The sequence below is a fragment of the Pseudorca crassidens genome, chromosome 9, assembly GCF_039906515.1.
Source record: "Pseudorca crassidens isolate mPseCra1 chromosome 9, mPseCra1.hap1, whole genome shotgun sequence".
Classification (NCBI taxonomy): Eukaryota; Metazoa; Chordata; class Mammalia; order Artiodactyla; family Delphinidae; genus Pseudorca; species Pseudorca crassidens.
Window position 1 is genome coordinate 79,343,538 of NC_090304.1, and position 20,600 is coordinate 79,364,137.

The following is a 20,600-nucleotide window of genomic DNA, read 5'->3' on the forward strand; positions in this document are numbered from 1 at the left end:
GGAGGAGGTGGTGGAGGAGGAAGAAGAGGTCGAAAAAGAAGGAGGAGGAGGTGGAGGAGGCGGAGGAGGAGGTGGTGGAGGAGGGAGAAGAAGAAAAAGGAGGAGGAGGCGGTGGAGGAGGCAGAGGAGGAGGAGGAGGAGGTGGTGGAGGAGGAAGAAGAGGAAGAAAAAGAAGGAGGAGGTAGTGGAGGAGGCGGGGGAGGAGGAGGAGGAGGTGGTGCAGGAGGAAGAAGAGGAAGAAAAAGAAGAAGGAGGCAGTGGAGTAGGTGGAGAAGGAGGAGGAGAAGGTGGTGGAGGAGGAAGAAGAGGAAGAAAAAGAAGGAGAGGCGGTGGAGGAGGAGGAGGAGGAGGTGGTGGAGGAGGAAGAAGAGGACGAAAAAGAAGGAGGAGGAGGTGGAGGAGGCGGATGAGGAGGTCGTGGAGGAGGAAGTACAGGAAGAAAAAGATGGAGGAGGCGGTGGAGGAGGCGGAGGAGGAGGAGGAGGAGGTGGTGGAGGAGGAAGAAGAGGACGAAAAAGAAGGAGGAGGCGGTGGAGGAGGCAGAGGAGGAGGAGGAGGAGGTGTTGGAGGAGGAAGAAGAGGAAGAAAAAGAAGAAGGTGGTGGAGGAGGCGGCGGAGGTGGAGGAGGTGGTGGAGGAGGAAGAAGAGGACGAAAAAGAAGGAGGAGGCGAGGGAGGAGGCGGAGGAGGAGGTGGTGGAGGAGGAAGAAGAGGTCGAAAAAGAAGGAGGAGGAGGTGGAGGAGGCGGAGGAGGAGGTGGTGGAGGAGGGAGAAGAAGAAAAAGGAGGAGGAGGCGGTGGAGGAGGCAGAGGAGGAGGAGGAGGAGGTGGTGGAGGAGGAAGAAGAGGAAGAAAAAGAAGGAGGAGGTAGTGGAGGAGGCGGGGGAGGAGGAGGAGGAGGTGGTGCAGGAGGAAGAAGAGGAAGAAAAAGAAGAAGGAGGCAGTGGAGTAGGTGGAGAAGGAGGAGGAGAAGGTGGTGGAGGAGGAAGAAGAGGAAGAAAAAGAAGGAGAGGCGGTGGAGGAGGAGGAGGAGGAGGTGGTGGAGGAGGAAGAAGAGGACGAAAAAGAAGGAGGAGGAGGTGGAGGAGGCGGATGAGGAGGTCGTGGAGGAGGAAGTACAGGAAGAAAAAGATGGAGGAGGCGGTGGAGGAGGCGGAGGAGGAGGAGGAGGAGGTGGTGGAGGAGGAAGAAGAGGACGAAAAAGAAGGAGGAGGCGGTGCAAGAGGCGGAGGAGGAAGAGGAGGAGGTGGTGGAGAAGTAAGAAGATGAAGAAAAAGAAGGAGGCGGCGGTGGAGGAGGCAGAGGAGGAGGTGGTGGAGGAGGAAGAAGAGGAAGAAAAAGAAGGAGAAGGCGGTGGAGGAGGCAGAGGAGGAGGTGGTGGAGGAGGAAGAAGAGGAAGAAAAAGAAGGAGGAGGTGGTGGAGGAGGCGGAGGAGGAGGAGGAGGAGGTGGTGGAGGAGGAAGAAGACGACGAAAAAGAAGGAGGAGGCGGTGGAGGAGGCGGAGGAGGAGGAGGAGGAGGCGGTGGTGGAGGAGGAAGAAGAGGAAAAGAAGGAGGAGGCGGTGGAGGTGGCGGAGGAGGAGGAGGAGGAGGTGGAGGAGGAAGAAGAGGAAGAAAAAGATGGAGGAGTTGTTGGAGGAGGCGGAGGAGGTGGAGGAGGAGGTGGTGTAGGAGGAAAAAGAGGAAGAAAAAGAAGGAGGAGGCGGTGGAGGAGGCGGAGCAGGAGGTGGTGGAGGAGGAAGAAGAGGACGAAAAAGAAGGAGGAGGAGGTGGAGGAGGCGGAGGAGGAGGTGGTGGAGGAGGGAGAAGAGGAAGAAAAAGATGTAGGACGTGGTGGAGGAGGAGGAGGAGGAGGAGGAGGTGGTGGTGGAGGAGGAAGAAGAGGACGAAAAAGAAGGAGGAGGCGGTGGAGGATGCGGAGGTGGAGAATGAGGAGGTGGTGGAGGAGGAAAAAGAGGAAGAAAAAGCAGGAGGAGGTGGTGGAGGAGGCACAGGAGGAGGAGAAGGTGGTGGAGGAGGAAGAAGAGGACGAAAAAGAAGGAGGAGGCGGTGGAGGAGGCGGAGGAGGAGGTGGTGTAGGAGGAAGAAGAGGACGAAAAAGAAGGAGGAGGAGGTGGAGGAGGCGGAGGAGGTGGTGGTGGAGGAGGGTGAAGAGGAAGAAAAAGATGTAGGACGTGGTGGAGGAGGCGGAGGAGGAGGAGGAGGAGGAGGTGGAGGAGGAAGAAGAGGACGAAAAAGAAGGAGGCGGTGGAGGAGGCAGAGGAGGAGGAGGAGGAGGTGGTGGAGGAGGGAGAAGAGGAAGAAAAAGAAGAAGGAGGCGGTGGAGGAGGCGGAGGAGGAGGAGGTTGTGGAGCAGGAAGAAGAGGACGAAAAAGAAGCCGCCGGTGCAGGAGGCGGAGGAGAAGGTTGTGGAGGAGGAAGAAGAGGAAGAAAAAGAAGGAGGTGGCGGTGGAGGAGGTAGAGGAGGAGGAGGAGGAGGTGGTGGAGGAGGAAGAAGAGGAAGAAAAAGGAGTTGCTGGAGGAGGCGGAGGAGGAGGTGGAGGATGAGGTGGTGGAGGATGAAAAAGAGGAAGAAAAAGAAGGAGGAGGCTGTGGAGGAGGAGGAGGAGGTGGTGGAGGAGGAAGAAGAGGAAGAAAAATAAGGAGGAGGCGGAGGAGGTGGCGAAGGAGGAGAAGGAGGAGGTGGTGGAGGGGGAAGAAGGGGAAGAAAAAGGAGGCGGTGGAGGAGGCGGAGAAGGAGGAGGAGGAGGAGGTGGAGGAGGAAGAAGAGGAAGAAAAAGAAGGAGGCGGTGGAGGAGGCGGAGGAGGAGGAGGAGGAGTGGTGGAGGAGGAAGAAGAGGACGAAAAAGAAGGAGGAGGCGGTGCAAGAGGCGGAGGAGGAAGAGGAGGAGGTGGTGGAGAAGTAAGAAGACGAAGAAAAAGAAGGAGGCGGCGGTGGAGGAGGCAGAGGAGGAGGTGGTGGAGGAGGAAGAAGAGGAAGAAAAAGAAGGAGAAGGCGGTGGAGGAGGCAGAGGAGGAGGTGGTGGAGGAGGAAGAAGAGGAAGAAAAAGAAGGAGGAGGTGGTGGAGGAGGCGGAGGAGGAGGAGGAGGAGGTGGTGGAGGAGGAAGAAGACGACGAAAAAGAAGGAGGAGGCGGTGGAGGAGGCGGAGGAGGAGGAGGAGGAGGCGGTGGTGGAGGAGGAAGAAGAGGAAAAGAAGGAGGAGGCGGTGGAGGTGGCGGAGGAGGAGGAGGAGGAGGAGGTGGAGGAGGAAGAAGAGGAAGAAAAAGATGGAGGAGTTGTTGGAGGAGGCGGAGGAGGTGGAGGAGGAGGTGGTGGAGGAGGAAAAAGAGGAAGAAAAAGAAGGAGGAGGCGGTGGAGGAGGCGGAGCAGGAGGTGGTGGAGGAGGAAGAAGAGGACGAAAAAGAAGGAGGAGGAGGTGGAGGAGGCGGAGGAGGAGGTGGTGGAGGAGGGAGAAGAGGAAGAAAAAGATGTAGGACGTGGTGGAGGAGGCGGAGGAGGAGGAGGCGGTGGTGGTGGAGGAGGAAGAAGAGGACGAAAAAGAAGGAGGAGGCGGAGGAGGAAAAAGAGGAAGAAAAAGAAGGAGGCGGCGGAGGAGGAGGAGGAGGTGGTGGAGGAGGAAGAAGAGGACGAAAAAGAAGGAGGAGGTGGTGGAGGATGCGGAGGAGGAGGAGGAGGATGTGGTGGAGGAGGAAGAAGAGGAAGAAAAAAGGAGGAGGCAGTGGAGGAGGTGGAGGAGGAGGAGGAGGAGGAGGTGGTGGAGGAGGAAGAAGAGGAAGAAAAAGAAGCAGGCGAAGGAGGAGGCGGAGGAGAAGGAGGAGGAGGTGGTGGAGGAGGAAGAAGAGGACGAAAATTGAGGAGGCGGTGGAGGAGGCGGAGGAGGAGGAGGAGGAGGTGGTGGAGGAGGAAGAAGAGGAACAAAAAGAAGGAGGCAGTGGAGGAGGCGGAGGAGGAGGTGGTGGAGGAAGAAGAAGTGGAAGAAAAAGATGGACGAAGTGGTGGAGGAGGCGGAGGAGGAGGTGGTGGAGAAGGAGGAAGAGGAAGAAAAAGAAGGAGGAGGCGGTGGAGGAGGCGGAGGAGGAGGAGCAGGAGGTGGTGGAGGAGGAAGAAGAGGAAGAAAAAGAAGGAGGAGGCGGAGGAGGAGGAGGAGGAGGTGGTGGAGGAGGAAGAAGAGGAAGAAAAATGAGGAGGCGGTGGAGGAGGCGGAGGAGGAGGTGGTGGAGGAGGAAGAAGAGGAAGAAAAGATGGACGAGGTGGTGGAGGAGGCGGAGGAGGAGGAAGAGGAGGTGGTGGAGGAGGAAGAAGAGGAAGAAAAAGAAGGAGGTGGTGGAGGAGGAGGTGGAGGAAGAGGAGGTGGTGGAGGAGGAAAAAGAGGACGAAAAAGAAGGAGGAGGCGGGGGAGGAGGCAGAGGAGAAGGTGGTGGAGGAGGAAGACGACAAAAAAGAAGCAGGAGGCGGTGTAGGAGGCGGAGGAGGAGGAGGAGGAGGTTGTGGAGGAGGAAGAAGAGGAAAAGGAGGAGGAGGCTGTGGAGGTGGCGGAGGAGGAGGAGGAGGAGGTGGAGGAGGAAGAAGAGGAAGAAAAAGAAGGAGGAGTTGTTGGAGGAGGCGGAGGAGGTGGAGGAGGAGGTGGTGTAGGAGGAAGAAGAGGACGAAAAAGAAGAAGGAGGCGGTGGAGGAGGCAGAGGAGGAGGAGGAGGAGGTGTTGGAGGAGGAAGAAGAGGAAGAAAAAGAAGAAGGTGGTGGAGGAGGCGGCGGAGGTGGAGGAGGCGGTGGAGGAGGAAGAAGAGGACGAAAAAGAAGGAGGAGGTGAGGGAGGAGGCGGAGGAGGAGGTGGTGGAGGAGGAAGAAGAGGTCGAAAAAGAAGGAGGAGGAGGTGGAGGAGGCGGAGGAGGAGGTGGTGGAGGAGGGAGAAGAAGAAAAAGGAGGAGGAGGCGGTGGAGGAGGCAGAGGAGGAGGAGGAGGAGGTGGTGGAGGAGGAAGAAGAGGAAGAAAAAGAAGGAGGAGGTAGTGGAGGAGGCGGGGGAGGAGGAGGAGGAGGTGGTGCAGGAGGAAGAAGAGGAAGAAAAAGAAGAAGGAGGCAGTGGAGTAGGTGGAGAAGGAGGAGGAGAAGGTGGTGGAGGAGGAAGAAGAGGAAGAAAAAGAAGGAGAGGCGGTGGAGGAGGAGGAGGAGGAGGTGGTGGAGGAGGAAGAAGAGGACGAAAAAGAAGGAGGAGGAGGTGGAGGAGGCGGATGAGGAGGTCGTGGAGGAGGAAGTACAGGAAGAAAAAGATGGAGGAGGCGGTGGAGGAGGCGGAGGAGGAGGAGGAGGAGGTGGTGGAGGAGGAAGAAGAGGACGAAAAAGAAGGAGGAGGCGGTGCAAGAGGCGGAGGAGGAAGAGGAGGAGGTGGTGGAGAAGTAAGAAGATGAAGAAAAAGAAGGAGGCGGCGGTGGAGGAGGCAGAGGAGGAGGTGGTGGAGGAGGAAGAAGAGGAAGAAAAAGAAGGAGAAGGCGGTGGAGGAGGCAGAGGAGGAGGTGGTGGAGGAGGAAGAAGAGGAAGAAAAAGAAGGAGGAGGTGGTGGAGGAGGCGGAGGAGGAGGAGGAGGAGGTGGTGGAGGAGGAAGAAGACGACGAAAAAGAAGGAGGAGGCGGTGGAGGAGGCGGAGGAGGAGGAGGAGGAGGCGGTGGTGGAGGAGGAAGAAGAGGAAAAGAAGGAGGAGGCGGTGGAGGTGGCGGAGGAGGAGGAGGAGGAGGAGGTGGAGGAGGAAGAAGAGGAAGAAAAAGATGGAGGAGTTGTTGGAGGAGGCGGAGGAGGTGGAGGAGGAGGTGGTGTAGGAGGAAAAAGAGGAAGAAAAAGAAGGAGGAGGCGGTGGAGGAGGCGGAGCAGGAGGTGGTGGAGGAGGAAGAAGAGGACGAAAAAGAAGGAGGAGGAGGTGGAGGAGGCGGAGGAGGAGGTGGTGGAGGAGGGAGAAGAGGAAGAAAAAGATGTAGGACGTGGTGGAGGAGGAGGAGGAGGAGGAGGAGGTGGTGGTGGAGGAGGAAGAAGAGGACGAAAAAGAAGGAGGAGGCGGTGGAGGATGCGGAGGTGGAGAATGAGGAGGTGGTGGAGGAGGAAAAAGAGGAAGAAAAAGCAGGAGGAGGTGGTGGAGGAGGCACAGGAGGAGGAGAAGGTGGTGGAGGAGGAAGAAGAGGACGAAAAAGAAGGAGGAGGCGGTGGAGGAGGCGGAGGAGGAGGTGGTGTAGGAGGAAGAAGAGGACGAAAAAGAAGGAGGAGGAGGTGGAGGAGGCGGAGGAGGTGGTGGTGGAGGAGGGTGAAGAGGAAGAAAAAGATGTAGGACGTGGTGGAGGAGGCGGAGGAGGAGGAGGAGGAGGTGGTGGAGGAGGAAGAAGAGGACGAAAAAGAAGGAGGCGGTGGAGGAGGCAGAGGAGGAGGAGGAGGAGGTGGTGGAGGAGGGAGAAGAGGAAGAAAAAGAAGGAGGAGGCAGTGGAGGAGGCGGGGGAGGACGAGGAGGAGGTGGTGGAGGAGGAAGAAGAGGAAGAAAAAGAAGAAGGAGGCGGTGGAGGAGGCGGAGGAGGAGGAGGTTGTGGAGCAGGAAGAAGAGGACGAAAAAGAAGCCGCCGGTGCAGGAGGCGGAGGAGAAGGTTGTGGAGGAGGAAGAAGAGGAAGAAAAAGAAGGAGGTGGCGGTGGAGGAGGTAGAGGAGGAGGAGGAGGAAGAAGAGGAAGAAAAAGGAGTTGCTGGAGGAGGCGGAGGAGGAGGTGGAGGATGAGGTGGTGGAGGATGAAAAAGAGGAAGAAAAAGAAGGAGGAGGCTGTGGAGGAGGAGGAGGAGGTGGTGGAGGAGGAAGAAGAGGAAGAAAAATAAGGAGGAGGCGGAGGAGGTGGCGAAGGAGGAGAAGGAGGAGGTGGTGGAGGGGGAAGAAGGGGAAGAAAAAGGAGGCGGTGGAGGAGGCGGAGAAGGAGGAGGAGGAGGAGGTGGAGGAGGAAGAAGAGGAAGAAAAAGAAGGAGGCGGTGGAGGAGGCGGAGGAGGAGGAGGAGGAGTGGTGGAGGAGGAAGAAGAGGACGAAAAAGAAGGAGGAGGCGGTGCAAGAGGCGGAGGAGGAAGAGGAGGAGGTGGTGGAGAAGTAAGAAGACGAAGAAAAAGAAGGAGGCGGCGGTGGAGGAGGCAGAGGAGGAGGTGGTGGAGGAGGAAGAAGAGGAAGAAAAAGAAGGAGAAGGCGGTGGAGGAGGCAGAGGAGGAGGTGGTGGAGGAGGAAGAAGAGGAAGAAAAAGAAGGAGGAGGTGGTGGAGGAGGCGGAGGAGGAGGAGGAGGAGGTGGTGGAGGAGGAAGAAGACGACGAAAAAGAAGGAGGAGGCGGTGGAGGAGGCGGAGGAGGAGGAGGAGGAGGCGGTGGTGGAGGAGGAAGAAGAGGAAAAGAAGGAGGAGGCGGTGGAGGTGGCGGAGGAGGAGGAGGAGGAGGAGGTGGAGGAGGAAGAAGAGGAAGAAAAAGATGGAGGAGTTGTTGGAGGAGGCGGAGGAGGTGGAGGAGGAGGTGGTGTAGGAGGAAAAAGAGGAAGAAAAAGAAGGAGGAGGCGGTGGAGGAGGCGGAGCAGGAGGTGGTGGAGGAGGAAGAAGAGGACGAAAAAGAAGGAGGAGGAGGTGGAGGAGGCGGAGGAGGAGGTGGTGGAGGAGGGAGAAGAGGAAGAAAAAGATGTAGGACGTGGTGGAGGAGGCGGAGGAGGAGGAGGCGGTGGTGGTGGAGGAGGAAGAAGAGGACGAAAAAGAAGGAGGAGGCGGAGGAGGAAAAAGAGGAAGAAAAAGAAGGAGGCGGCGGAGGAGGAGGAGGAGGTGGTGGAGGAGGAAGAAGAGGACGAAAAAGAAGGAGGAGGTGGTGGAGGATGCGGAGGAGGAGGAGGAGGATGTGGTGGAGGAGGAAGAAGAGGAAGAAAAAGAAGGAGGATGCGGTGGAGGACGCGGAGGAGGAGGAGGAGGAGGTGGTGGAGGAGGAAGAAGATGACGATAAAGGAGGAGGAGGCGGTGGAGGAGGTGGAGGAGGAGGTGGTAGAGGAGGAAGAAGAGGAAGAATAAGATGGAGGAGGTGGTGGAGGAGGCAGAGGAGGAGGAGGAGGAGGTGGTGGAGGAGGAAGAAGAGGAAGAAAAAAGGAGGAGGCGGATGAGAAGGAGGAGGAGGTGGTGGAGGAGGAAGAAGAGGACGAAAATTGAGGAGGCGGTGGAGGAGGCGGAGGAGGAGGAGGAGGAGGTGGTGGAGGAGGAAGAAGAGGAAGAAAAAGAAGGAGGCGGTGGAGGAGGCGGCGGAGGAGGAGGAGGTGGTGGAGGAGGAAGAAGAGGACGAAAATGGAGGAGGCGGTGGAGGAGGCGGAGGAGGAGGTGGTGTAGGAGGAAGAAGAGGACGAAAAAGAAGGAGGAGGAGGTGGAGGCGGAGGAGGAGATGGTGGAGGAGGGAGAAGAGGACGAAAAAGATGTAGGACGTGGTGGAGGAGGCGGAGGAGGAGGAGGAGGAGGTGGTGGAGGAGGAAGAAGAAGGAAAAGAAGGAGCAGGCGGTGGAGGAGGCGGAGGAGGAGGAGGAGGAGGTGGTGGAGGAGGAAGAAGAGGAAGAAAAAGAAGGAGAGGCGGTGGAGGAGGCGGAGGAGGAGGAGGAGAAGGTGGTGGAGGAGGAAGAAGAGGAAGAAAAAGAAGGAGGAGGCAGTGGAGGAGGCGGGGGAGGAGGAGGAGGAGGTGGTGGAGGAGGAAGAAGAGGACGAAAAAGAAGGAGGAGGCGGTGGAGGAGGCGGAGGAGGAGGTGGTGGAGGAGGAAGTAGAGGAAGAAAAAGATGGAGGTGGCAGTGGAGGAGGTGGAGGAGGAGGAGGAGGAGGTGGTGGAGGAGGAAGAAGAGGACAAAAAAGAAGGAGGAGGCGGTGCAAGAGGCGGAGGAGGAAGAGGAGGAGGTGGTGGAGCAGGAAGAAGAGGACGAAAAAGAAGGAAGAGGCGGTGGAGGAGGCGGAGGAGGAGGAGGAGGTGGTGGTGGAGGATGAAGAAGAGGAAGAAAAAGATGGAGGAGGTGGTGGAGGAGGCGGAGGAGGAGGAGGAGATGGTGGAGGACGAAAAAGAGGAAGAAAAAGGAGGAGTAGGTGGTGCATTATGCGGAGGTGGAGGCGGAGGAAGTGGTGGAGGAGGAAGAAGAGGAAGAAAAAGATGGAGGAGGTGGTGGAAGAGGCGGAGGAGGGGGAGAAGGAGGTGGTGGAGGAGGAAGAAGAGGAAGCAAAACAAGGAGGAGGCGGTGCAGGAGGCGGAGGAGGAGGAGGAGGAGGTGGTAGAGGAGGAAGAAGAGGACGAAAAAGAAGGAGGCGGAGGAGGAGGAGGAAGAGGTGGTGGAGGAGGAGGAAGAGGTGGTGGAGGAGGAAGAAGAGGAAGAAAAAGAAGGAGGCGGCAGTGGAGGAGGCGGAGGAGGATGAGGAGGAGGTGGTGGAGGAGGAAGAAGAGGAAGAAATAGAAGGAGGATGCGGTGGAGGAGGCGGAGGAGGAGGTGGTGGAGGAAGAAGAAGTGGAAGAAAAAGATGGACGAAGTGGTGGAGGAGGCGTAGGAGGAGGAAGAGGAGGTGGTGGAGAAGGAGGAAGAGGAAGAAAAAGAAGGAGGAGGCGGAGGAGGAGGAGGAGGAGGTGGTGGAGGAGGAAGAAGAGGACGAAAAAGAAGGAGGAGGCGGTGCAAGAGGCGGAGGAGGAAGAGGAGGAGGTGGTGGAGAAGTAAGAAGATGAAGAAAAAGAAGGAGGCGGCGGTGGAGGAGGCAGAGGAGGAGGTGGTGGAGGAGGAAGAAGAGGAAGAAAAAGAAGGAGAAGGCGGTGGAGGAGGCAGAGGAGGAGGTGGTGGAGGAGGAAGAAGAGGAAGAAAAAGAAGGAGGAGGTGGTGGAGGAGGCGGAGGAGGAGGAGGAGGAGGTGGTGGAGGAGGAAGACGACGACGAAAAAGAAGGAGGAGGCGGTGGAGGAGGCGGAGGAGGAGGAGGAGGAGGCGGTGGTGGAGGAGGAAGAAGAGGAAAAGAAGGAGGAGGCGGTGGAGGTGGCGGAGGAGGAGGAGGAGGAGGAGGTGGAGGAGGAAGAAGAGGAAGAAAAAGATGGAGGAGTTGTTGGAGGAGGCGGAGGAGGTGGAGGAGGAGGTGGTGTAGGAGGAAAAAGAGGAAGAAAAAGAAGGAGGAGGCGGTGGAGGAGGCGGAGCAGGAGGTGGTGGAGGAGGAAGAAGAGGACGAAAAAGAAGGAGGAGGAGGTGGAGGAGGCGGAGGAGGAGGTGGTGGAGGAGGGAGAAGAGGAAGAAAAAGATGTAGGACGTGGTGGAGGAGGAGGAGGAGGAGGAGGAGGTGGTGGTGGAGGAGGAAGAAGAGGACGAAAAAGAAGGAGGAGGCGGTGGAGGATGCGGAGGTGGAGAATGAGGAGGTGGTGGAGGAGGAAAAAGAGGAAGAAAAAGCAGGAGGAGGTGGTGGAGGAGGCACAGGAGGAGGAGAAGGTGGTGGAGGAGGAAGAAGAGGACGAAAAAGAAGGAGGAGGCGGTGGAGGAGGCGGAGGAGGAGGTGGTGTAGGAGGAAGAAGAGGACGAAAAAGAAGGAGGAGGAGGTGGAGGAGGCGGAGGAGGTGGTGGTGGAGGAGGGTGAAGAGGAAGAAAAAGATGTAGGACGTGGTGGAGGAGGCGGAGGAGGAGGAGGAGGAGGTGGTGGAGGAGGAAGAAGAGGACGAAAAAGAAGGAGGCGGTGGAGGAGGCAGAGGAGGAGGAGGAGGAGGTGGTGGAGGAGGGAGAAGAGGAAGAAAAAGAAGGAGGAGGCAGTGGAGGAGGCGGGGGAGGACGAGGAGGAGGTGGTGGAGGAGGAAGAAGAGGAAGAAAAAGAAGAAGGAGGCGGTGGAGGAGGCGGAGGAGGAGGAGGTTGTGGAGCAGGAAGAAGAGGACGAAAAAGAAGCCGCCGGTGCAGGAGGCGGAGGAGAAGGTTGTGGAGGAGGAAGAAGAGGAAGAAAAAGAAGGAGGTGGCGGTGGAGGAGGTAGAGGAGGAGGAGGAGGAGGTGGTGGAGGAGGAAGAAGAGGAAGAAAAAGGAGTTGCTGGAGGAGGCGGAGGAGGAGGTGGAGGATGAGGTGGTGGAGGATGAAAAAGAGGAAGAAAAAGAAGGAGGAGGCTGTGGAGGAGGAGGAGGAGGTGGTGGAGGAGGAAGAAGAGGAAGAAAAATAAGGAGGAGGCGGAGGAGGTGGCGAAGGAGGAGAAGGAGGAGGTGGTGGAGGGGGAAGAAGGGGAAGAAAAAGGAGGCGGTGGAGGAGGCGGAGAAGGAGGAGGAGGAGGAGGTGGAGGAGGAAGAAGAGGAAGAAAAAGAAGGAGGCGGTGGAGGAGGCGGAGGAGGAGGAGGAGGAGTGGTGGAGGAGGAAGAAGAGGACGAAAAAGAAGGAGGAGGCGGTGCAAGAGGCGGAGGAGGAAGAGGAGGAGGTGGTGGAGAAGTAAGAAGACGAAGAAAAAGAAGGAGGCGGCGGTGGAGGAGGCAGAGGAGGAGGTGGTGGAGGAGGAAGAAGAGGAAGAAAAAGAAGGAGAAGGCGGTGGAGGAGGCAGAGGAGGAGGTGGTGGAGGAGGAAGAAGAGGAAGAAAAAGAAGGAGGAGGTGGTGGAGGAGGCGGAGGAGGAGGAGGAGGAGGTGGTGGAGGAGGAAGAAGACGACGAAAAAGAAGGAGGAGGCGGTGGAGGAGGCGGAGGAGGAGGAGGAGGAGGCGGTGGTGGAGGAGGAAGAAGAGGAAAAGAAGGAGGAGGCGGTGGAGGTGGCGGAGGAGGAGGAGGAGGAGGAGGTGGAGGAGGAAGAAGAGGAAGAAAAAGATGGAGGAGTTGTTGGAGGAGGCGGAGGAGGTGGAGGAGGAGGTGGTGGAGGAGGAAAAAGAGGAAGAAAAAGAAGGAGGAGGCGGTGGAGGAGGCGGAGCAGGAGGTGGTGGAGGAGGAAGAAGAGGACGAAAAAGAAGGAGGAGGAGGTGGAGGAGGCGGAGGAGGAGGTGGTGGAGGAGGGAGAAGAGGAAGAAAAAGATGTAGGACGTGGTGGAGGAGGCGGAGGAGGAGGAGGCGGTGGTGGTGGAGGAGGAAGAAGAGGACGAAAAAGAAGGAGGAGGCGGAGGAGGAAAAAGAGGAAGAAAAAGAAGGAGGCGGCGGAGGAGGAGGAGGAGGTGGTGGAGGAGGAAGAAGAGGACGAAAAAGAAGGAGGAGGTGGTGGAGGATGCGGAGGAGGAGGAGGAGGATGTGGTGGAGGAGGAAGAAGAGGAAGAAAAAAGGAGGAGGCAGTGGAGGAGGTGGAGGAGGAGGAGGAGGAGGAGGTGGTGGAGGAGGAAGAAGAGGAAGAAAAAGAAGCAGGCGAAGGAGGAGGCGGAGGAGAAGGAGGAGGAGGTGGTGGAGGAGGAAGAAGAGGACGAAAATTGAGGAGGCGGTGGAGGAGGCGGAGGAGGAGGAGGAGGAGGTGGTGGAGGAGGAAGAAGAGGAACAAAAAGAAGGAGGCAGTGGAGGAGGCGGAGGAGGAGGTGGTGGAGGAAGAAGAAGTGGAAGAAAAAGATGGACGAAGTGGTGGAGGAGGCGGAGGAGGAGGTGGTGGAGAAGGAGGAAGAGGAAGAAAAAGAAGGAGGAGGCGGTGGAGGAGGCGGAGGAGGAGGAGGAGGAGGTGGTGGAGGAGGAAGAAGAGGAAGAAAAAGAAGGAGGAGGCGGAGGAGGAGGAGGAGGAGGTGGTGGAGGAGGAAGAAGAGGAAGAAAAATGAGGAGGCGGTGGAGGAGGCGGAGGAGGAGGTGGTGGAGGAGGAAGAAGAGGAAGAAAAGATGGACGAGGTGGTGGAGGAGGCGGAGGAGGAGGAAGAGGAGGTGGTGGAGGAGGAAGAAGAGGAAGAAAAAGAAGGAGGTGGTGGAGGAGGAGGTGGAGGAAGAGGAGGTGGTGGAGGAGGAAAAAGAGGACGAAAAAGAAGGAGGAGGCGGGGGAGGAGGCAGAGGAGAAGGTGGTGGAGGAGGAAGACGACAAAAAAGAAGCAGGAGGCGGTGTAGGAGGCGGAGGAGGAGGAGGAGGAGGTTGTGGAGGAGGAAGAAGAGGAAAAGGAGGAGGAGGCTGTGGAGGTGGCGGAGGAGGAGGAGGAGGAGGTGGAGGAGGAAGAAGAGGAAGAAAAAGAAGGAGGAGTTGTTGGAGGAGGCGGAGGAGGTGGAGGAGGAGGTGGTGTAGGAGGAAGAAGAGGACGAAAAAGAAGAAGGAGGCGGTGGAGGAGGCAGAGGAGGAGGAGGAGGAGGTGTTGGAGGAGGAAGAAGAGGAAGAAAAAGAAGAAGGTGGTGGAGGAGGCGGCGGAGGTGGAGGAGGCGGTGGAGGAGGAAGAAGAGGACGAAAAAGAAGGAGGAGGTGAGGGAGGAGGCGGAGGAGGAGGTGGTGGAGGAGGAAGAAGAGGTCGAAAAAGAAGGAGGAGGAGGTGGAGGAGGCGGAGGAGGAGGTGGTGGAGGAGGGAGAAGAAGAAAAAGGAGGAGGAGGCGGTGGAGGAGGCAGAGGAGGAGGAGGAGGAGGTGGTGGAGGAGGAAGAAGAGGAAGAAAAAGAAGGAGGAGGTAGTGGAGGAGGCGGGGGAGGAGGAGGAGGAGGTGGTGCAGGAGGAAGAAGAGGAAGAAAAAGAAGAAGGAGGCAGTGGAGTAGGTGGAGAAGGAGGAGGAGAAGGTGGTGGAGGAGGAAGAAGAGGAAGAAAAAGAAGGAGAGGCGGTGGAGGAGGAGGAGGAGGAGGTGGTGGAGGAGGAAGAAGAGGACGAAAAAGAAGGAGGAGGAGGTGGAGGAGGCGGATGAGGAGGTCGTGGAGGAGGAAGTACAGGAAGAAAAAGATGGAGGAGGCGGTGGAGGAGGCGGAGGAGGAGGAGGAGGAGGTGGTGGAGGAGGAAGAAGAGGACGAAAAAGAAGGAGGAGGCGGTGCAAGAGGCGGAGGAGGAAGAGGAGGAGGTGGTGGAGAAGTAAGAAGATGAAGAAAAAGAAGGAGGCGGCGGTGGAGGAGGCAGAGGAGGAGGTGGTGGAGGAGGAAGAAGAGGAAGAAAAAGAAGGAGAAGGCGGTGGAGGAGGCAGAGGAGGAGGTGGTGGAGGAGGAAGAAGAGGAAGAAAAAGAAGGAGGAGGTGGTGGAGGAGGCGGAGGAGGAGGAGGAGGAGGTGGTGGAGGAGGAAGAAGACGACGAAAAAGAAGGAGGAGGCGGTGGAGGAGGCGGAGGAGGAGGAGGAGGAGGCGGTGGTGGAGGAGGAAGAAGAGGAAAAGAAGGAGGAGGCGGTGGAGGTGGCGGAGGAGGAGGAGGAGGAGGAGGTGGAGGTGGAGGAGGAAGAAGAGGAAGAAAAAGATGGAGGAGTTGTTGGAGGAGGCGGAGGAGGTGGAGGAGGAGGTGGTGTAGGAGGAAAAAGAGGAAGAAAAAGAAGGAGGAGGCGGTGGAGGAGGCGGAGCAGGAGGTGGTGGAGGAGGAAGAAGAGGAAGAAAAAGATGGAGGAGTTGTTGGAGGAGGCGGAGGAGGTGGAGGAGGAGGTGGTGTAGGAGGAAAAAGAGGAAGAAAAAGAAGGAGGAGGCGGTGGAGGAGGCGGAGCAGGAGGTGGTGGAGGAGGAAGAAGAGGACGAAAAAGAAGGAGGAGGAGGTGGAGGAGGCGGAGGAGGAGGTGGTGGAGGAGGGAGAAGAGGAAGAAAAAGATGTAGGACGTGGTGGAGGAGGAGGAGGAGGAGGAGGAGGTGGTGGTGGAGGAGGAAGAAGAGGACGAAAAAGAAGGAGGAGGCGGTGGAGGATGCGGAGGTGGAGAATGAGGAGGTGGTGGAGGAGGAAAAAGAGGAAGAAAAAGCAGGAGGAGGTGGTGGAGGAGGCACAGGAGGAGGAGAAGGTGGTGGAGGAGGAAGAAGAGGACGAAAAAGAAGGAGGAGGCGGTGGAGGAGGCGGAGGAGGAGGTGGTGTAGGAGGAAGAAGAGGACGAAAAAGAAGGAGGAGGAGGTGGAGGAGGCGGAGGAGGTGGTGGTGGAGGAGGGTGAAGAGGAAGAAAAAGATGTAGGACGTGGTGGAGGAGGCGGAGGAGGAGGAGGAGGAGGTGGTGGAGGAGGAAGAAGAGGACGAAAAAGAAGGAGGCGGTGGAGGAGGCAGAGGAGGAGGAGGAGGAGGTGGTGGAGGAGGGAGAAGAGGAAGAAAAAGAAGGAGGAGGCAGTGGAGGAGGCGGGGGAGGACGAGGAGGAGGTGGTGGAGGAGGAAGAAGAGGAAGAAAAAGAAGAAGGAGGCGGTGGAGGAGGCGGAGGAGGAGGAGGTTGTGGAGCAGGAAGAAGAGGACGAAAAAGAAGCCGCCGGTGCAGGAGGCGGAGGAGAAGGTTGTGGAGGAGGAAGAAGAGGAAGAAAAAGAAGGAGGTGGCGGTGGAGGAGGTAGAGGAGGAGGAGGAGGAGGTGGTGGAGGAGGAAGAAGAGGAAGAAAAAGGAGTTGCTGGAGGAGGCGGAGGAGGAGGTGGAGGATGAGGTGGTGGAGGATGAAAAAGAGGAAGAAAAAGAAGGAGGAGGCTGTGGAGGAGGAGGAGGAGGTGGTGGAGGAGGAAGAAGAGGAAGAAAAATAAGGAGGAGGCGGAGGAGGTGGCGAAGGAGGAGAAGGAGGAGGTGGTGGAGGGGGAAGAAGGGGAAGAAAAAGGAGGCGGTGGAGGAGGCGGAGAAGGAGGAGGAGGAGGAGGTGGAGGAGGAAGAAGAGGAAGAAAAAGAAGGAGGCGGTGGAGGAGGCGGAGGAGGAGGAGGAGGAGTGGTGGAGGAGGAAGAAGAGGACGAAAAAGAAGGAGGAGGCGGTGCAAGAGGCGGAGGAGGAAGAGGAGGAGGTGGTGGAGAAGTAAGAAGACGAAGAAAAAGAAGGAGGCGGCGGTGGAGGAGGCAGAGGAGGAGGTGGTGGAGGAGGAAGAAGAGGAAGAAAAAGAAGGAGAAGGCGGTGGAGGAGGCAGAGGAGGAGGTGGTGGAGGAGGAAGAAGAGGAAGAAAAAGAAGGAGGAGGTGGTGGAGGAGGCGGAGGAGGAGGAGGAGGAGGTGGTGGAGGAGGAAGAAGACGACGAAAAAGAAGGAGGAGGCGGTGGAGGAGGCGGAGGAGGAGGAGGAGGAGGCGGTGGTGGAGGAGGAAGAAGAGGAAAAGAAGGAGGAGGCGGTGGAGGTGGCGGAGGAGGAGGAGGAGGAGGAGGTGGAGGAGGAAGAAGAGGAAGAAAAAGATGGAGGAGTTGTTGGAGGAGGCGGAGGAGGTGGAGGAGGAGGTGGTGTAGGAGGAAAAAGAGGAAGAAAAAGAAGGAGGAGGCGGTGGAGGAGGCGGAGCAGGAGGTGGTGGAGGAGGAAGAAGAGGACGAAAAAGAAGGAGGAGGAGGTGGAGGAGGCGGAGGAGGAGGTGGTGGAGGAGGGAGAAGAGGAAGAAAAAGATGTAGGACGTGGTGGAGGAGGCGGAGGAGGAGGAGGCGGTGGTGGTGGAGGAGGAAGAAGAGGACGAAAAAGAAGGAGGAGGCGGAGGAGGAAAAAGAGGAAGAAAAAGAAGGAGGCGGCGGAGGAGGAGGAGGAGGTGGTGGAGGAGGAAGAAGAGGACGAAAAAGAAGGAGGAGGTGGTGGAGGATGCGGAGGAGGAGGAGGAGGATGTGGTGGAGGAGGAAGAAGAGGAAGAAAAAGAAGGAGGATGCGGTGGAGGACGCGGAGGAGGAGGAGGAGGAGGTGGTGGAGGAGGAAGAAGATGACGATAAAGGAGGAGGAGGCGGTGGAGGAGGTGGAGGAGGAGGTGGTAGAGGAGGAAGAAGAGGAAGAATAAGATGGAGGAGGTGGTGGAGGAGGCAGAGGAGGAGGAGGAGGAGGTGGTGGAGGAGGAAGAAGAGGAAGAAAAAAGGAGGAGGCGGATGAGAAGGAGGAGGAGGTGGTGGAGGAGGAAGAAGAGGACGAAAATTGAGGAGGCGGTGGAGGAGGCGGAGGAGGAGGAGGAGGAGGTGGTGGAGGAGGAAGAAGAGGAAGAAAAAGAAGGAGGCGGTGGAGGAGGCGGCGGAGGAGGAGGAGGTGGTGGAGGAGGAAGAAGAGGACGAAAATGGAGGAGGCGGTGGAGGAGGCGGAGGAGGAGGTGGTGTAGGAGGAAGAAGAGGACGAAAAAGAAGGAGGAGGAGGTGGAGGCGGAGGAGGAGATGGTGGAGGAGGGAGAAGAGGACGAAAAAGATGTAGGACGTGGTGGAGGAGGCGGAGGAGGAGGAGGAGGAGGTGGTGGAGGAGGAAGAAGAAGGAAAAGAAGGAGCAGGCGGTGGAGGAGGCGGAGGAGGAGGAGGAGGAGGTGGTGGAGGAGGAAGAAGAGGAAGAAAAAGAAGGAGAGGCGGTGGAGGAGGCGGAGGAGGAGGAGGAGAAGGTGGTGGAGGAGGAAGAAGAGGAAGAAAAAGAAGGAGGAGGCAGTGGAGGAGGCGGGGGAGGAGGAGGAGGAGGTGGTGGAGGAGGAAGAAGAGGACGAAAAAGAAGGAGGAGGCGGTGGAGGAGGCGGAGGAGGAGGTGGTGGAGGAGGAAGTAGAGGAAGAAAAAGATGGAGGTGGCAGTGGAGGAGGTGGAGGAGGAGGAGGAGGAGGTGGTGGAGGAGGAAGAAGAGGACAAAAAAGAAGGAGGAGGCGGTGCAAGAGGCGGAGGAGGAAGAGGAGGAGGTGGTGGAGCAGGAAGAAGAGGACGAAAAAGAAGGAAGAGGCGGTGGAGGAGGCGGAGGAGGAGGAGGAGGTGGTGGTGGAGGATGAAGAAGAGGAAGAAAAAGATGGAGGAGGTGGTGGACGAGGCGGAGGAGGAGGAGGAGATGGTGGAGGACGAAAAAGAGGAAGAAAAAGGAGGAGTAGGTGGTGCATTATGCGGAGGTGGAGGCGGAGGAAGTGGTGGAGGAGGAAGAAGAGGAAGAAAAAGATGGAGGAGGTGGTGGAAGAGGCGGAGGAGGGGGAGAAGGAGGTGGTGGAGGAGGAAGAAGAGGAAGCAAAACAAGGAGGAGGCGGTGCAGGAGGCGGAGGAGGAGGAGGAGGAGGTGGTAGAGGAGGAAGAAGAGGACGAAAAAGAAGGAGGCGGAGGAGGAGGAGGAAGAGGTGGTGGAGGAGGAGGAAGAGGTGGTGGAGGAGGAAGAAGAGGAAGAAAAAGAAGGAGGCGGCAGTGGAGGAGGCGGAGGAGGATGAGGAGGAGGTGGTGGAGGAGGAAGAAGAGGAAGAAATAGAAGGAGGATGCGGTGGAGGAGGCGGAGGAGGAGGTGGTGGAGGAAGAAGAAGTGGAAGAAAAAGATGGACGAAGTGGTGGAGGAGGCGTAGGAGGAGGAAGAGGAGGTGGTGGAGAAGGAGGAAGAGGAAGAAAAAGAAGGAGGAGGCGGAGGAGGAGGAGGAGGAGGTGGTGGAGGAGGAAGAAGAGGAAGAAAAAGAAGGAGGAGGAGGAGGAAGTGGTGGAGGAGGAAGAAGAGGAAGAAAAAGGAGGAGGCGGTGGAGGAGGCGGAGGAGGAGGTGGTGGAGGAGGAAGAAGAGGAAGAAAAGATGGACGAGGTGGTGGAGGAGGCGGAGGAGGAGGAAGAGGAGGTGGTGGAGGAGGAAGAAGAGGAAGAAAAAGAAGGAGGCGGAGGAGGAGGAGGAGGAGGTGGTGGAGGAGGAAGAAGAGGAAGAAAAAGTAGGAGGAGGCGGTGCACGAGGTGGAGGAGGAGGAGGAGGAGGTGGTGGAGGACGAAGAAGAAGAAGAAAAGGAGGCGGAGGAGGAGGAAGAAGAAGAAGAAGAAGGGTACGACTGAGAAAAGTAAACAAGAGAGCTGCCATGAGCCCGGGAACATACTGAAACAGCTCTGAGAGCCCCAAGAGGCTTTGGTCCTGAACTTGAGGCTGACTGTTCCCAGTAAAAGATACCTTTCTTCAGAGGCTCTAAAACCAGCAGTTTGGGGGACAGCCTGGCTATGGTTACTGTAGCTGGGAAGAAGCTGTGGCGTGGTGAAACTGCCTAACTGCCTGTCTGTCTCCAAGCAGATCATAAACGTCATACTATGTTTCCTTAGCACGTAGGACTAGCCTGGCACGGTGAGGGTGCTTAATATTTGTGGAGTCAATGAATGAAGGTCTCATATTGGAATAAGACAAACAGAGTTTATTTTCTGGCTCTGTAAGTTATTTCAAACCCTGGCTCAGAACTGGATATCTTGTTTTAAAAGACAATTAACATAAAAGCAATTATGCTGTAATAGGAATTATTTATTTATTTTAGGTGTTTCTTATGATACTAGCTTTTTTTTTCATTTCTATTGGTGGTTTCAAGTCATTCACTCAATTGACAATATTCATTGAGTCCTCACTAAACAGAGAAAGCCAAAAATGAATTATCAACTGTTTTAATCTGGTTCAATCCATGAGCTACACCATAGGGTAATAAAGTACTCAGGGTCCTAGAGGGTCCTGTGTAAGTACAGTCAAGGTGATATACCACAAGCGAGCTGAGGTTAGGTCACCTGGTTACTAAGGAGTTTCTCAGGAAAAAGAAATTTATGCAATAGACCCTTGACATTCCCAGGGAATGGATCCTGAGCTCTTTCTTTGCAAATTCTTAATCCTAGCTCTTTCCTAAAAATTATCCGTCTCTGGTGCCAAGGATTTCCCATGCATAGACACAAATTCTAAATCTATAGCCCGTTCAACTCTCACACCTGATCTCTCACCCGGTAGCTGTTTATCCAGAGGATTTCTCCTGAAGTCTCCTGAGGAGATGCCTTCACTGCCCTCCACATTATGTGAATATGGGCCTCAGCACAATTCCAAAATACTGACTGCATTGATTTGCTGCTGCTCATACATAGCTGAGATGGCTGTTGTCAACTTAGTGAATGTCAGTGATCTGCTGGCTCTGTTAAAGTCCCACCTAATGCAATACAAGTCAGAAATGTGACATGTCAGCTGGTACAGCAGGAAACGAGAACATACAGACATTCCGCTCTCAGGATTTGCATCTGGTAGGAACGATAGAGCCATTTCCAGGGATGGCTGTGAATTATCCGTGCTTTCAAAGACTCTGTGGCCCCCAAATTTCTCCATCCCCAGGTCACCTAAAACACCAATGGCCCCAATCACACAGTGGGAGGAGTTTGCATTCACTGAGTTATGACATTTTATGCCTTCCCCCCGCCACAGCTCCCGCCGCTCCCACAGCTCTCGGGCCTCTCTCCTGCTCTCCAGCCACTTTGCTAATCTGTGAGCCCCTTAAGGGTGCCCCCACCGCAGGTATTTGCATGTGTTGTCCCTCTGCCTAGGGTGATGCTCTCACTCCCTTGTCCACAGCTCGCATTCGAAGACCACACTCCCAAGAGGCCACCCTTTCCAACACAGCAGTCCTGCCACTCTCTAACCCCTTACTCTGCTTTATTTTTTCTCCTAGGCCTTGTGACTGCTTGACTTGTTATGTCTCTCTTTATAATGAGAATATAAGCTCCAGGAGAACTGAAACTTTGCCTTTTTCACTGTTGTGTCCCCAATTCCACAAACAGTGCCTGGTACACGGTAAGTGCTTAGCAAACATGTGCTGAATGAATTAATAAGAGAGTGAGTGAACGGGCACTGAAATATATAGATACCATGTGAAGCTTTTGAGAAAAGGCTCTCTGAGAGATGGGACAAAGAAAAGATGCTCTCTGAGGTCTACAGGATTTAACGTAGCTCTTTTTTAGGTAGAGGAGCC

General features: G+C 57.0%; 1 long non-coding RNA gene across 2 annotated transcripts in view; it reads right to left on the reverse strand.

The window, feature by feature from the left end:
- The window catches only part of LOC137230793 (uncharacterized), a 49,105-nt gene extending 29,070 nt beyond the window's left edge, over positions 1–20,035 (reverse strand). For both annotated transcript variants that reach the window (XR_010946252.1, XR_010946251.1), the window contains exon 1: positions 19,588–20,035. This is a non-coding gene — a long non-coding RNA (uncharacterized lncRNA). The remainder of the gene's footprint in view (positions 1–19,587) is intronic.
- Between the last annotated feature and the right edge of the window lie 565 nt (positions 20,036–20,600).